Source organism: Jaculus jaculus, chromosome 8 (assembly GCF_020740685.1).
Source record: "Jaculus jaculus isolate mJacJac1 chromosome 8, mJacJac1.mat.Y.cur, whole genome shotgun sequence".
Classification (NCBI taxonomy): Eukaryota; Metazoa; Chordata; class Mammalia; order Rodentia; family Dipodidae; genus Jaculus; species Jaculus jaculus.
Window position 1 is genome coordinate 116,499,626 of NC_059109.1, and position 13,309 is coordinate 116,512,934.

A 13,309-nucleotide genomic window follows, 5' to 3' on the forward strand; every position below is an offset into this window, starting at 1 on the left:
TGGCACTCCTCCTACCTCTGCCTCCCTAGTGCTGGGATTAAAGGTGTGCACCACGATGCCTAGCTTCTTTGATTTTTTTTGTGTGTGTGTGTGGTAGAGTTTCACTCTAGCCTAGGCTGACCTGGAATTCCCTATGCAGTCTCAGGGTGGCCTTGAACTCATGATGATCCTTCTACCTCTGCCTCCCCGCCTGGCTCTGTAAATTCGTTTTTCAAAGTAGGGTTTCACTCCAGTCCAGACTGACGTGGCACTCACTCTGTAGTGTCAGGGTGGCCTTGAACTCACAGCGATTCTCCTACCCTGCCTCTTGAGTGCTGGGATTAAAGGCGTGCACCACCATGCCCGGCCAAGCCTGCACTGTAGTGTGTGGAGGGGTGTGTGTGGTGTGCACAGTATATTCACATGTGTGTGCAGATGCACTTACCCTATTTGCACGTGTGTGGAAGCTACAGGAAGATGTCAGGCACTCTCTTTGCTCTTTTGCCTTATTTCAATGAAATAATCTCTCACTGATTTGGGAGCTCTCCACTTTTAAAAGTATTTTATTTATTTAAGAACATATATATATATATATATATATATATAGAGAGAGAGAGAGAGAGAGAGAGATAAAGAGAGAGAATGCATGTTCCAGGGCCTCTAGACTCTGCAAACGAATTCCAGATACATGCACCACCTTGTGCATCTGGCTTATGTTGGTACTGGGGAATCAAACCTGGGTCCTTAGTCTTCAAAGGCAAGCACCTTAACCACTTAGCCATCTCTCCAGCCTGGAGCTCTCCAATTTTTGAGTTAGACTGGCTGACCGAGGAGCCCTCGTGATCCTCCTGTCTATGCCCCTACCCCTCAGCAATGGAGTGACCCGAATAATTGGCCATGCTGAGGAAGTTCCAAAATCAAGGCATACAAAACAGTTTTTGCCTTTCCTCTCAGTATTGGTCTTTTGGTGACTTAAGAAAAAAAAAAAGTGTTTTGTTGAGCTGGGAGCAGAAAAAACCTGCAATGAAAATTAAGACCAGCCAGGCAGTCTGGTACACACCTTTAATCCCAGCACCCGGGAGGCAGAGGTAGGAGGATCACCATGAATCCACGGCTACCCTGAGACTACAAAGTGCATTCCAGGGCAGCCTGAGCTAGAGTGAGATCCTGCCTGGGAAAACAAAAAGAACAAAATACAAAAAAAAAAAAAAAAAAAGACTACTGAGCCATGTCTCCAGCCCTGACCAGATTGCTTAAAACTCTTCAAGGCTGTCTATAGATTTCTAGAATAATGACAAATTCTCTGTTGGGGCTTGCCAGGCTCTGTGCAGTCTGGCCTCGCCCGCTCGCCCACCCAGCCTCCCCTCCTGCTCTACGCCTCATATAGGGCTCCCTCACGTTCTGTAAACCTGCTGTGCTTTCTCTGCTCCGGGGCTACTGCACCTGCTCTTACCCTATTCAGGAGTCTACTTAACCAGGGAGTTGCTCTTCAGACCTTCGCTAAATTATTCCTCCTTCGGGTAGAGCTTCTCTGATCTTCCCATAGGTCAAGGTCTCCTCTCATAGTCCTTCAGTGCATCACTTGCCTTCTCCGCTGTGGCACACATCTCAGGTTGCAGGCTGATATTCCCTCGAGCCATTTCATTCACATCTTATCTTCATATTTCTCCACTCTCATCTATCACAGTGAGTGCTTCAGAGGTTTGTTTGTTTTGGTTTGATTTTTCGAGGTAGGGTTTCACTCTAGCCCAGGCTGACCTGGAATTCACTATGTAGTCTCAGGGTGGCCTCGAAGTCACGGCGATCCTCCTACCTCTGCCTCCTGAGTGTTGGGATTAAAGGCATGCGCCACCACACCTCTGCTAGAGAATATTTTTCTCAATGAATGAGTTAGCTGAGATTAGGGCTCTTCTGAAAAAAAAGGGGGAGGGAATCAAAAAGAAGACTTAAATGAATGAATATAAATCTTTCCTTTTTTTTGATCAAAACAGTCAAGTTAAGAAAATGTACATTGTCAACCTAGAATTAGGAAGGGTTCTCAAAATTGGTTCCCTTCAGAGAAAGAAAGGAAGTCTATTATCAGTTCTGCATGAAGTCAGGTCACCCTGCAACAGGAAGCAGGTCTCCCTTCTGAACACAGGCCATTGTGACAGAAGGATGCATGGACTTGTAAGAAGCCAGATCTGCAAATACCCTGCTCACTGCCTTTGGCAATGATGATAGTATTGTGTGTGTAAACCACAAATAAGGATACAAACACTATCCCTGTTACCGTGGAACATGTCAGATGTTTTATACCCTTTCCGACTATCACACCACTCACCCAGAGCACTGGCGGGCAAGACAACAGAAAGCACTTAAGGGATCCGGTGATTATTCACTATGTCAGCTGAAACAAGGTGACAGAAATACTCTAGGAATGAGACACCAAAAACAAAAGTATACAGGATGGAAACCTGTAGCAAAAAAAAAAAAAAAAAAAAAAGGAAGTAAAAGGGGGACTGGTTGGGAAGGGGATTAGCTAGAGTGGGATGGGGACCAAAAAGACTAAAGAGATGTGACTAGAGGTTGGGGGGAGAGATGGCTCAACAGCTAAGGCTCTTGCCCGCAGAACCTAACAACCAGAGTCTGATTCCTCAGTACCCATGTAAAGACAGATGCACTAAGTAGGGCATGCAGCTGGTGTCTGTTAGCAGCTGCTGGAGGCCCTGTCGCACCCATTTTCTCTGACTATCTCTCTTCTGTTTCTTTCCGCTTGCAAACAACTAAATAAAATTACCAAAAAGGAGATGTGACTAGAATCAAAACATAATATGGGGCTGGAGAGATGGCTTAGCAATCAATTAAGGCTTGCCTGTGAAGCTCAAGGACCCAGGTTCGATTCTCCAGTACCCCCATAAACCAGATGCACAAGGTGGCACATGCATCTGGAGATCTATTGCAGTGGCTGGAGTCCCTGGTGCACCCATTCTCTCTCTCTACCTGCCACTTTTTAACTCTTTCTCTCTCAAATAAATAAAAATATTTAAAAAGCATAATATGGGTCAGGTGTGGTGGCTCATGCCTTTAATCCCAGCACTTGGGAGGCAGAGGTAGTAGGATCTCTGTGAGATCAGAGCCAACCTCAGATTACACAGTGAATTCCAGGTCAGCCTAAGATAGAGCAAGACTCTACCTCAAAAAAATAAACAAAAAAAGCATAATATGGGGCTGGAGGGATGGCTTAACAGTTAAGGAGTTTGCCTGTAAAGCCAAAGGACCCAGGTTCAATTCCCCAGAACCCACATTAGCCAGATGCACAAGGGGGTACCCATCTGAAGTTCATTTGTGGTAGCTGGAGGCCCTGGTGTGCCCATTCATTCTCTCTCTCTCTCTCTCTCTCCCTATTTCTCCATCAAATAAATAAAAATAAAATATATAAAATAACAATAAAATATGTAAATATATAAAAAATATATAAGGAAAATAAAAATATATAATATGCTGGGCATGGTGGCACACACCTTTAATCTCAGCACTCGGGAGGCAAAGGTAGGAAGATCGCTGTGAGTTCAAGGCCACCCTGAGACTACATAGTGAATTACAAGTCAGCCTGAGCTAGAGTGAGACCCTACTTGAAAAAAAGAAAAAATCAAATCAAATAAATAAAATATTTTAAAAAGGGCTGGAGGGATTGCTTAGTGGTTAAGGCATTTGCCCGCAAAGCCAAAAGACCCAGGTTCAATTCCCCAGGACCCATGTTAGCCAGATGTATAAGGAGGTGCATGCATCTTGGAGTTTGTTTTCAGTGCCTGGAGGCCCTGGAGGGCCCATTTTCTCTTCCTCTGTCAAATAAATAAATAAAAATAAAATATTAGGACTGGAGAGATGGCTTAGCGGTTAAGCGCTTGCCTGTGAAGCCTAAGGACCCCGGTTCGAGGCTCGGTTCCCCAGGTCCCACGTTAGCCAGATGCACAAGGGGACGCACGCGTCTGGAGTTCGTTTGCAGTGGCTGGAAGCCCTAGCGCGCCCATTCTCTCTCTCTCCCTCCATCTGTCTTTCTCTCTGTGTCTGTCACTCTCAAATAAATAAATAAAAATTAAAAAAAAATAAAAATAAAAAATAAAATATTAAAAAAAAGAAAAGGAGGGCTGGGAAAATGGCTTAGCAGTTAAGCACTTGCCTATGAAGCCTAAGGACCCCAGTTCGAGGCTCAGTTCCCCAGGACCCATGTTAGCAGATGCACAAGGGGGCGCACGCGTCTGGAGTTCGTTTGCAGTGGCTGGAGACCCTGGCGTGCCCATTCTCTCTCTCTCTCTCTGCCTCTTTTTCTCTCTGTCTGTTGCTCTCCAATAAATAAATAAATAAATAAATAAAAATTTAAAAAAAGAAAAAGAAAAAAATAACCAAATTGTATGTTGATCATGTTTCCTATCTTTATGTTTACTTTAACATTTTTTCATTGATAACCAATTCTTTTTAAAAACATAATTTTATTTACTTATTTTTATATTTTAATACTTTAAATTTTGTTTTATTTATTTGAGAAAGAGAGAGAAAAAGAGGCAGATAGATAGAGAGAATGAACACGCCAGGGCCTCTAGCCATCACAAACAAACTCTAGATACATGCACCCCTTTGTGCATCTGGCTTACTTGGGTCCTGGGGAATTAAACCAGGGTCCTTAGGCTTTGCAGGCAAACACCTTAACTGCTAAGCCATTTCCCCAGCCTTTATTTATTTATTTATTTATTTAAGAGAGATAGAGAGACTGGGCATGCCAGAGCCTTGAGCCATTGCAAACAAACTCCAGACCCGTGTGTTACCTGTACATCTGGCTTATATGGGTCCTGGGGAATCAAACCTGAGTCCTTTGGCTTTGCAGGCAAATGCCTTAACCGCTAAGTCATCTCTCCAGCATAATTTTTTTAAAAATCTAATTTATTATTTATATATATATATATGTATATATATATATATTTTTTTTTTTTGAGGTAGGGTCTTGCTCTAGTCCAGGCTGGCTTGGAATTCAGTATGTAGTCTCAGGGTGACTTTGAACTCACGTTGATCCTCCTACCTCTGTCTCCCGAGTGCTGGGATTAAAGGCGTGCGCTACCACTCCCAGTTTATTTTTAATTTAATTTATTTATTTGAAGGTGGTGTGGTGGTGCACGCCTTTAATCTGAGCACTCAGGAGGCAGAGGTAGGAGGATCACCGTGAGTTCGAGGCCACCCTGAGTCTACATACTGAATTCCAGGTCAGCCTGAGCTAGAGTAAAACTCTACCTCAAAAAACAAAACAAAAAAAAATGGTGGTGTACGCCTTTAATCCCAGCACTCAGGAGGCAGGGGTAGGAGGATCACTGTGAGTTTAAGACCATCCTGAGACTACATAGTGAAGTTCAGGTCAGCCTGGGCTAGAGGGAAACCCTACCTTGAAAAGCCAAAACATTAAAAAAAAAAAAAATCAGAAGCCCCTTCATGACAGTGGCAGAAAACTAGATAGCGGGGACCTGGCAGGAAGAGCCATATCCCCATCCCAGCCCCATTTCCCAGGGTCTGTCGCTGAGCCAGCGCCTGCCTCTGGACAGCAGAGCCCATCCAACCGTGTCGCTGGGGGTTTTCTGTTAACGAACCGAGTTCTTTTCAGTTGACGGCTTCCTCCCTGCCCATTCTGAAGCCCCGTGGCTCTAGGGGCCCACAGCAGGCTCAGAGGTCAGCAGTTATGTGCCCCTGGGCATCGTGTGGGGGACTGCAACAGTAGGACAGTCACCTGCTCTGCTCCCTCACAGATCTGATCTGGGGCTGAAGGGAGAAAGAGGAGGTAAGCTGGCGTGCGGCTCAGCAGGAACGGGCTTGCCTGGTACGTGCCAAGCTCGGGAATTTGAGTTTCAACTATGCTAACAAAAAGTTGTTTGTTTGTTTTGGGTTTTTGAGGTAGGGTCTCACTCTAGCCCAGGCTGACCTGGAATTCACTATGGAGTCTCAGGGTGGCCTTGAACTCATGGTGATCGTCCTACCTCTGTCTCTTGAGTGCTAGGATTAAAAGTGTATGTCACCACACCCAACAGGGTCACTTTTTTTAAAAAATTTTTATTTATTTATTTATTTGAGAGCGACAGACACAGAGAGAAAGACAGATAGAGGGAGAGAGAGAATGGGGGTGCCAGGGCTTCCAGCCTCTGCAAACGAACTCCAGATGCGTGTGCCCCCTTGTGCATCTGGCTAACGTGGGACCTGGGGAACCGAGCCTCGAACCGGGGTCCTTAGGCTTCACAGGCAAGCGCTAAACGGCTAAGCCATCTCTCCAGCCCTTTTTTTTTTTATTAACAAAAAATAAATTAACAAAGGAGGTTGGTTGCCAGTGGCCTAGGCCACTTGGAAGGACATAGTGCTTTCATTTCTTCCCCTTCTTCTTCTCCTTCTTCTTTAGAGATAGGGTTTCACTCTAGCCCAGGCTGGAATTCACTATGTAGTCTCAGGGTGGCCTTGAACTCATGGCAATTCTCCTACCTCTGCCTCCCGAATGCTGGGATTAAAGGAGTGTGCACACCATTAGTGTGCCCAGCTAATTTCTTTCTTTCTTTTTTTTAAATCTTATTTTATTTTTTATTTATTTATTTGACAGAGAGAAAGAGGGAGAGAGAGAGAGGGAATGGGCACTCCAGAGCCTCTAGCCACTGGAGACGACCTCCAGATGCGTGCGCCCTCTTGTGCATCTGGCTAATGTGGGTCCTGGGAAATCAAACCAGGGTCCTTTGGCTTTGCAGGCAAACGCCTTAATCGCTAAGCCATCCCTCCAGCCCTAATTTCTTTCTTTTTTGATTCTCCTATTTTCAGTTTCCATTTCTTTTCTTTTTTAGGTATCACCTGTAGCCTTGTGCCCAGCTTCTCCAGTTCTTCACGAGACCTTCATGGCTCAATACAAGGCCCGAAAGTCCAGAGACCTGTGTGGCTATGCTGGGATCAAGCTGCCTCGCCACCACCTCACAGGCGCCTAGTGGTGGTGAAGAGGCAGGAAAGGTCCCCAGGGTCTACCCGGGAGGCGGACATAGCACTCCAACACTGTCTCTTTGATTCAGGTTATTGCAACAGTCTCGGCATCTGCAATGGAAATGGCCGACCAGCCAAACCTATCGTAGAGTCTTGACAAGCCTAGTATTCCACAAAGTCCTCTGCGCTGTCACTTACTGCCGTGACCCAGGCATGGTCCACGGGGACCTGAAATCAGACGCCATTATGGTGGATGATAACACTGGCAAAGTCATCGTCATTGACTTCGGCATGAATGTCAAAGTCAGTCCCGGGCGAAAGCTCAGTGTCCCCCAAACTTTCTCAGCCAGCCCTGTCGCCTCTACAGGGCAGGCAAGTGGAGCATGGACATGTTACTGTATTTTATAGGCACAGCACACTTGATTCAGTCAGCTTACAGGACCTTTGAAGATCAAATTATAAAATGCAGGTATGACATCCTTGATCACATTTCACAATAATTACAAAGCACGATCAGCTTCTTACTGTCAACCTATGGGAAAGCCCACAGTGAAGGAGATCACAGGCAGCCTTGGCTTCACCCCCTCCTGGCCAGACCCAGAAATCAAGACAACTGTGGCAGCCATTAGGTTTGACCCACACAACATCCTGGACTTCTTCTTCTTTTTTAAAAAATATTTTATTTATTTATTAGAGTCAGAGAGAGAGAGAGAGAGAGAAGCAAGAGAATAGGCATGCCAGAGCCTGTAGCCACTGCAAACAAACTCCAGACGCAAGCACCACGTTGTGCATGTGGCTTACGTGGGACCTGGAGAATTGGACCTGGGTCCTTAGGGTTTGCAGGCAAGCACCTTAACCACTAAGCCATCTCTCCAGCCCAACATCCAGGACTTCTTAAGTCACCATAGATATAACAAAACCATGGCCATGTATAGGCTATTTCACAACATGAGGATGGCCTGAAGACCCTAACCAACCCCATGATTCCGGGGGTGGCACCATGCCCTTCCCTCACAGACCATGCCATGTCCCTGTACTGCTCAGATCAGCCAAGAGTGAACTTGCCCTCTGGACCTCTACCTCCTCATTTTCCCAGGATCAACGGCCAGAGGAAAGCTATCAGGTAGGGCAGAGGGACAGCCATATTGTCACCATGCCTGCCGTTACACTCATGATGCCGTAGGCCTGATCCAGGCATATTTTCTGCAAGACAGTGGGAAAGAGTCATGGAGGAACACTTCAGAAGAGAACCCACCCCCAAATCCAACTACCACCTTTCCCCAGGACCAGGGCGGGTACAGCCCCCCAGGCAGAAATCGCCTAGGAGAATAATGGACAGTGTTCTGAACCGTTGTGTGCCGTGCAGGAAGCGTAAGACACCCTCCCTCTTCAAAACAGAGCTATGTCAACAAAATGAGGGCAGTGGCAAGAGTCGAACGCCAGTAGAAGGGGCAGTCCAGGTACATTTCCGCATGCTTTTACTAATGTCATTTTCCAATGACAGCTCGTAATCAGGTGCGTTTGTGGGGTTCGGTGGGACATGTGGCTATGTTGACACTGCAGGATGGTTCAGTCACAAGTGGGTCAGAACTTCCGAAGACAAATCTTACCGCTTATAGCGAATCTAGAAAAGTGGAATAGAAGTAGACAGCAGGCGGATGTTTAATTTTGTTTTTTCTTTTTCTTTCTTTTTTTTTTTTGTTGGTTTTTTGAGGTAGGGTCTCACTCTAGCCCAGGCTGACCTGGAATTCACTATGGAGTCTCAGGGTGGCTTCGAACTCACGGCGATCCTCCTACCTCTGCCTCTCAAGGGCTGGGATTAAAGGCACGCGCCACCACACCCGGCTGGATGTTTAATTTACCAGAGGCTGTGGAGGGCAAGAGGTGCTGGAGGACTTGGGCTGGGAGCAGGGGAAGACAGGGGAAGAGGAGGTGCCAGAGAAACTTTCAGAGAGGAGGACCATTCTTGGAGAGCTATTGCGTGTAGTCATGTCACTACGTGTCCCTTTCACATGTCTCCTTGCAGTTCAGTGGCCACACAGAGGATGAAGAGCCGCATTGATGTGAGGTCATGATGCTCAGAACCACCCTGATGTGGACACAAAAATCAGCAGGGGGATGGAGCCGTGGATCCTACCACGCCCGCCACAGGGGCCTGGCTCCAGCCGAGAGGGAGGTGGCAAACGGTTGAGGGGTCTCCACTGGGTTTCTGCTCAGCGGGGTCTCCACTCAGAGGGGACTCCAGTGAACAGGGAGTCCCTGTTAGCGGTGGGACCCAACCACATGCCAAAAGCTCAAGGAGACAGAAGCCCTTCTAACCCTCCTCCCCCAACCGTGGGCAGTTCCCCAGACAATCTCTCCTGATTATTGCATAATAAAATTGATACTCATGAAAAATGACCATGGGTCAGTTCTGTTTACATCCTCCTGGCACAGAACCAGGCCAGGCAGGCACCACTTCAGCAGTGGGTTGTCACAGCTAAATGGACTGGGCTCTGAGTTGCCCACAGGCTAGAAAGGCAGACCTTGTGCATGAACTCTGGACTCTGTTGGCCTTTCCAGAAGGGCCAATGGGAACCTTAGGTGCCATTGGTCTGCCCCACTTCTGCAGGGACGTGCACGGTAGCCTGAGCAGGTTCTGTGATCCACACTGTGTTGGGACTCCCAAGAAGTGGCAAGAGTATGGTCCTGAACCTTGCTCAGGGGTCGCTTATCCATGGGCTGAATTCCCTCACTGGAGTGTACAAGGAGATGCCCACCTGTCATCCCAAATCTGGGGAGGATGAGGCAGGAGAATCCTTGGGGTTTGCTGGTTGGTTAACTTGCCTAGATGAATTAGTGAGTGAGCTCTAGGTTCAGTGTGAGACCCTGTTTCAAAAATATAAGTAGGGGCTGGAGAGATGGCTTGGCGGTTAAGCGCTTGCCTGTGAATCCTAAGGACCCCGGTTCGAGGATCGGTTCCCCAGGTCCCACGTTAGCCAGATGCACAAGGGGGCGCATGCGTCTGGAGTTCATTTGCAGAGGCTGGAAGCCCTGGCACGCCCATTCTCTCTCTCTCTCTGCCTCTTTCTTTCTCTGTTGGTCACTCTCAAATAAATAAAAATTAAAAATTTTTTAAAAAAAATATAAGTAGTAGAGTAGGCTTTTGGGTATATAGCCCACTCCCATTCTTGAGAATGCTTTTTTGTATCCTAATAAACCATCTCTATTTCTTTTTTTTTCTTTTCTTTTTTTTTTTTTTTCTTTTCTTTAAGACAGGGTCTCACTCTGTAGTCCTGGCTGATCTGTAATTCACTATGTAGTTTCAGGGTAGCCCCAACTCACAGCAATCCACCTCCTCTGTCTCCAGATGGCTGGCATAAAAGGTGTGTGCCACCATGCCTGGCTGTAAAGTGTTTTTGTTTTTCTCCCTTAAATATTTATTTCTAATTTATTCTTAGAGAGAATGTGGGCACCCCAGGGCCTTTAGCCACTGCAAATAAACTCTAGATGCATGCGCCACCTTGTGCATCTGGCTTTTTACATGGGTACTAGGAAATCAAACTTGGATCATTAGGCTTTGCAGGCAAGAACCTTAACCTCTGAGCCATCTCTTCAGTCCATTTAATATTTATTTATTAGAGAGAGAAAGAGGCGGATAGAGACTGGACATGCCAAGGCCTCCGGCCATTGCAAATGAACTCCTGATGCATGTGCTACTGGCTGTACGTGGGTACTGGGGAATTGAACCTGGGTCCTTTGGCTTTGTGAGCAAGTGACTTCCCCCGGCCCCATCTCTATCTGCCTCTTTCTCTCTCTCAAATAAAATATTTTAAAACAGAAAAACCAGCCGGGTGTGGTGGTGTACACCTTTAATCCCAGCACTTGGGAAGCAGAGGTAGGAGGATCGCCATGAGTTCAAGGCCACCCTGAGACTACATAGTGAATTCCACATGAGCCTGAGCTAGAGTGAAACCCTACTTTGAAACAACAACAACAACAAATCACAAACACTTTGGGGTTCCGTGATAAAGCACTATAGCCTTGTGAGCACTAAGTAGCCTAGGTTGGAGGCCCAGCACCACCACGGTACGTGTTTATAATCCCAGCCCTACCTTCTGGCAGGAAGGTAGGCTTGAGGGTCAGATGGTCTTGCTAAAAAGGGGCAGAGGGCTGGAGAGATGGCTTATTGTTAAGATGTTTGCCTGCAAAGCCAAAGGACCCAGGTTCGACTCCCCAAGACCCACGTAAGCACAAGGGGGTGCACACACCTGGAGTTTGTTTGCAGTGGCTGGAGGCCCTGGTGTGCCCCTTCTCTCTCTCTCTTTCTACCTCCCTACTTCTGTATCTCTCTCTCTCTCAAATAAATAAATAAATAAATAAATAAAATAAAAAGGAGCAATGAGCACCTCAAGGTGAGACCCTGCCTCAAAGTAGGTAAATGGCAAGGACTGACACCCAAAAGTTGTCCTCTGACCTCCACACTTCGCACTCCACTGTGACATGAGTGCACCCACCTGTGCTCACATACATGAACACACACACACACACACACACACACACACACACACACACACCAACCATACCACAAACTCAAAAAAAAAAAGCAAGGGAACTGGGGAGATGGCTCAGCAGTTAAAAGTGCTTGCCTGCAAAGCCTGTTGGCCCAGGTGTGATTCCCCAGCACCCACGTAAAGCCAGTTGTAAAGAGTAGCACAAGAAGGGGGCCCCTGAGATCCCCCAAAGCATGCAGGCCATTGCCAGTGCTCTTGACTTGCCCACCAGAGCTAGACGAGGAGACTTGATTGCTTAGGACACTGCATGCTTCCATTACAGGGCAAAGAGAACTCCAGCTGGTACTGAGATAGAAGCCTTCTCCCTGAAAGTCGCTGTCATAGTGGTACACAGGCTGCTAGGATGAGAAAAGTCACCAACAGCCAGGCGTGGTGGCGCATGCCTTTGATCCCAGCACTTGGGAGGCAGAGAGGTAGGAGGATCACCATGAGTTCAAGGCCACCCTGCGACTTCATAGTGAATTTCAGGTCAGCCTGAGCTAGAGTGAGGCCCTATCTTGAAAAAAAAAAAAAAAGTGTGAGAGAGAGAAGTCACCAATACTCTTCCCCAACAGTGAGAAAACAGCTAGGTGTTGTGGTGTGTGCCTCTAATCCTAGCACTTGGAGGCAGAGGTATGATTGCCAGGAGCTGGAGGCCACCCTGAGACTACATAGTGAATTCCAGGTCAGCCTGGGCTAGAGTGAGACTCTACCTCGAAAAACAAAACAAAACAAAACAAACAAAATTAATTAATTAATTAATTAAATAAAAAGAAAACAAGGGCTAGAGAGATGGCTTAGCAGTTAAGGTGCTCGCCTGTGAAGCCTAAAGACTCCTGTTCAAATCCTCCAGCTCTCACATAGCCAAACGCAAGTGATGCAATCATGCAATGTTGTTCCGAGCCACAAGGGGGCACACGCATCTAGACTTCGTTCACAGTGGCTGAAAGGCCCTGGTGCATTCATTCTCTCTCTCTTTGCCTCTTTGTCTCTCTCAAAAAAGAAAAGAAAAGAACAAAGAAAGAAACAAATTAACCTTAAAAAAAATTCAATCAAGACTGGAGAGATGGCTTAGTGGTTGAGGCACTTGCCTGCGAAGCCAAAGGACTCATGTTCAATTCCCCAAGACCCATGTAAGCCAGATGCAAAAGGTAGTGCACAAGTCTGGAGTTCATTTACAGCAGCTGAAGGCCCTGGTGGGCCTATTCTCTTTCTATCTGCCTCTCTCTCTCTCTCTCAAATAAATAAGTAATTTTTAAAAAGCTTGACTAAAAAATTGTAAAAGAAAGAAAACAACTGGCAACCAATGCTGTGAGGCTGTGGGGAAAGAGGAACTGCTGCACAGTGGGGGGCGGTGAGCATGGGCGGCCGGTATGGAAGTCAGCGCAGCAGCTCCTCAAAACCCTGAAAGTAGCCGGGCGCGGTGGCGCACGCCTTTAATCCCAGCACTCGGGAGGCTGAGGCAGGAGGGTCGCTGTGAGTTCGAGGCCACCTTGAGACTACGTAGTGAATTCCAGGTCAGCTTGGTCTAGCACAGACCCTACTTCTAAAAACCAGGAAAAAAAAATAAAAGGATCTTGAGAGCTCAGCGCTACATGCCACATCTCTATCACAACCTCCAAGGCTTAGCAAACATTGAGGAAGAGGGAGCAGAAAGAATAAACAAATACCTTCCTCTAAGTTATGTCCTGACCTCAATAGGAGTGCATGGTACACACTGCCAACACTCAGCCAAGCCCGTATACACATCTCACATACCACACATGCACACGTAAGCTCTGTGAATGCATTATGTTCTGGTTTCAATTCTGCAATTTAGTTTTTCT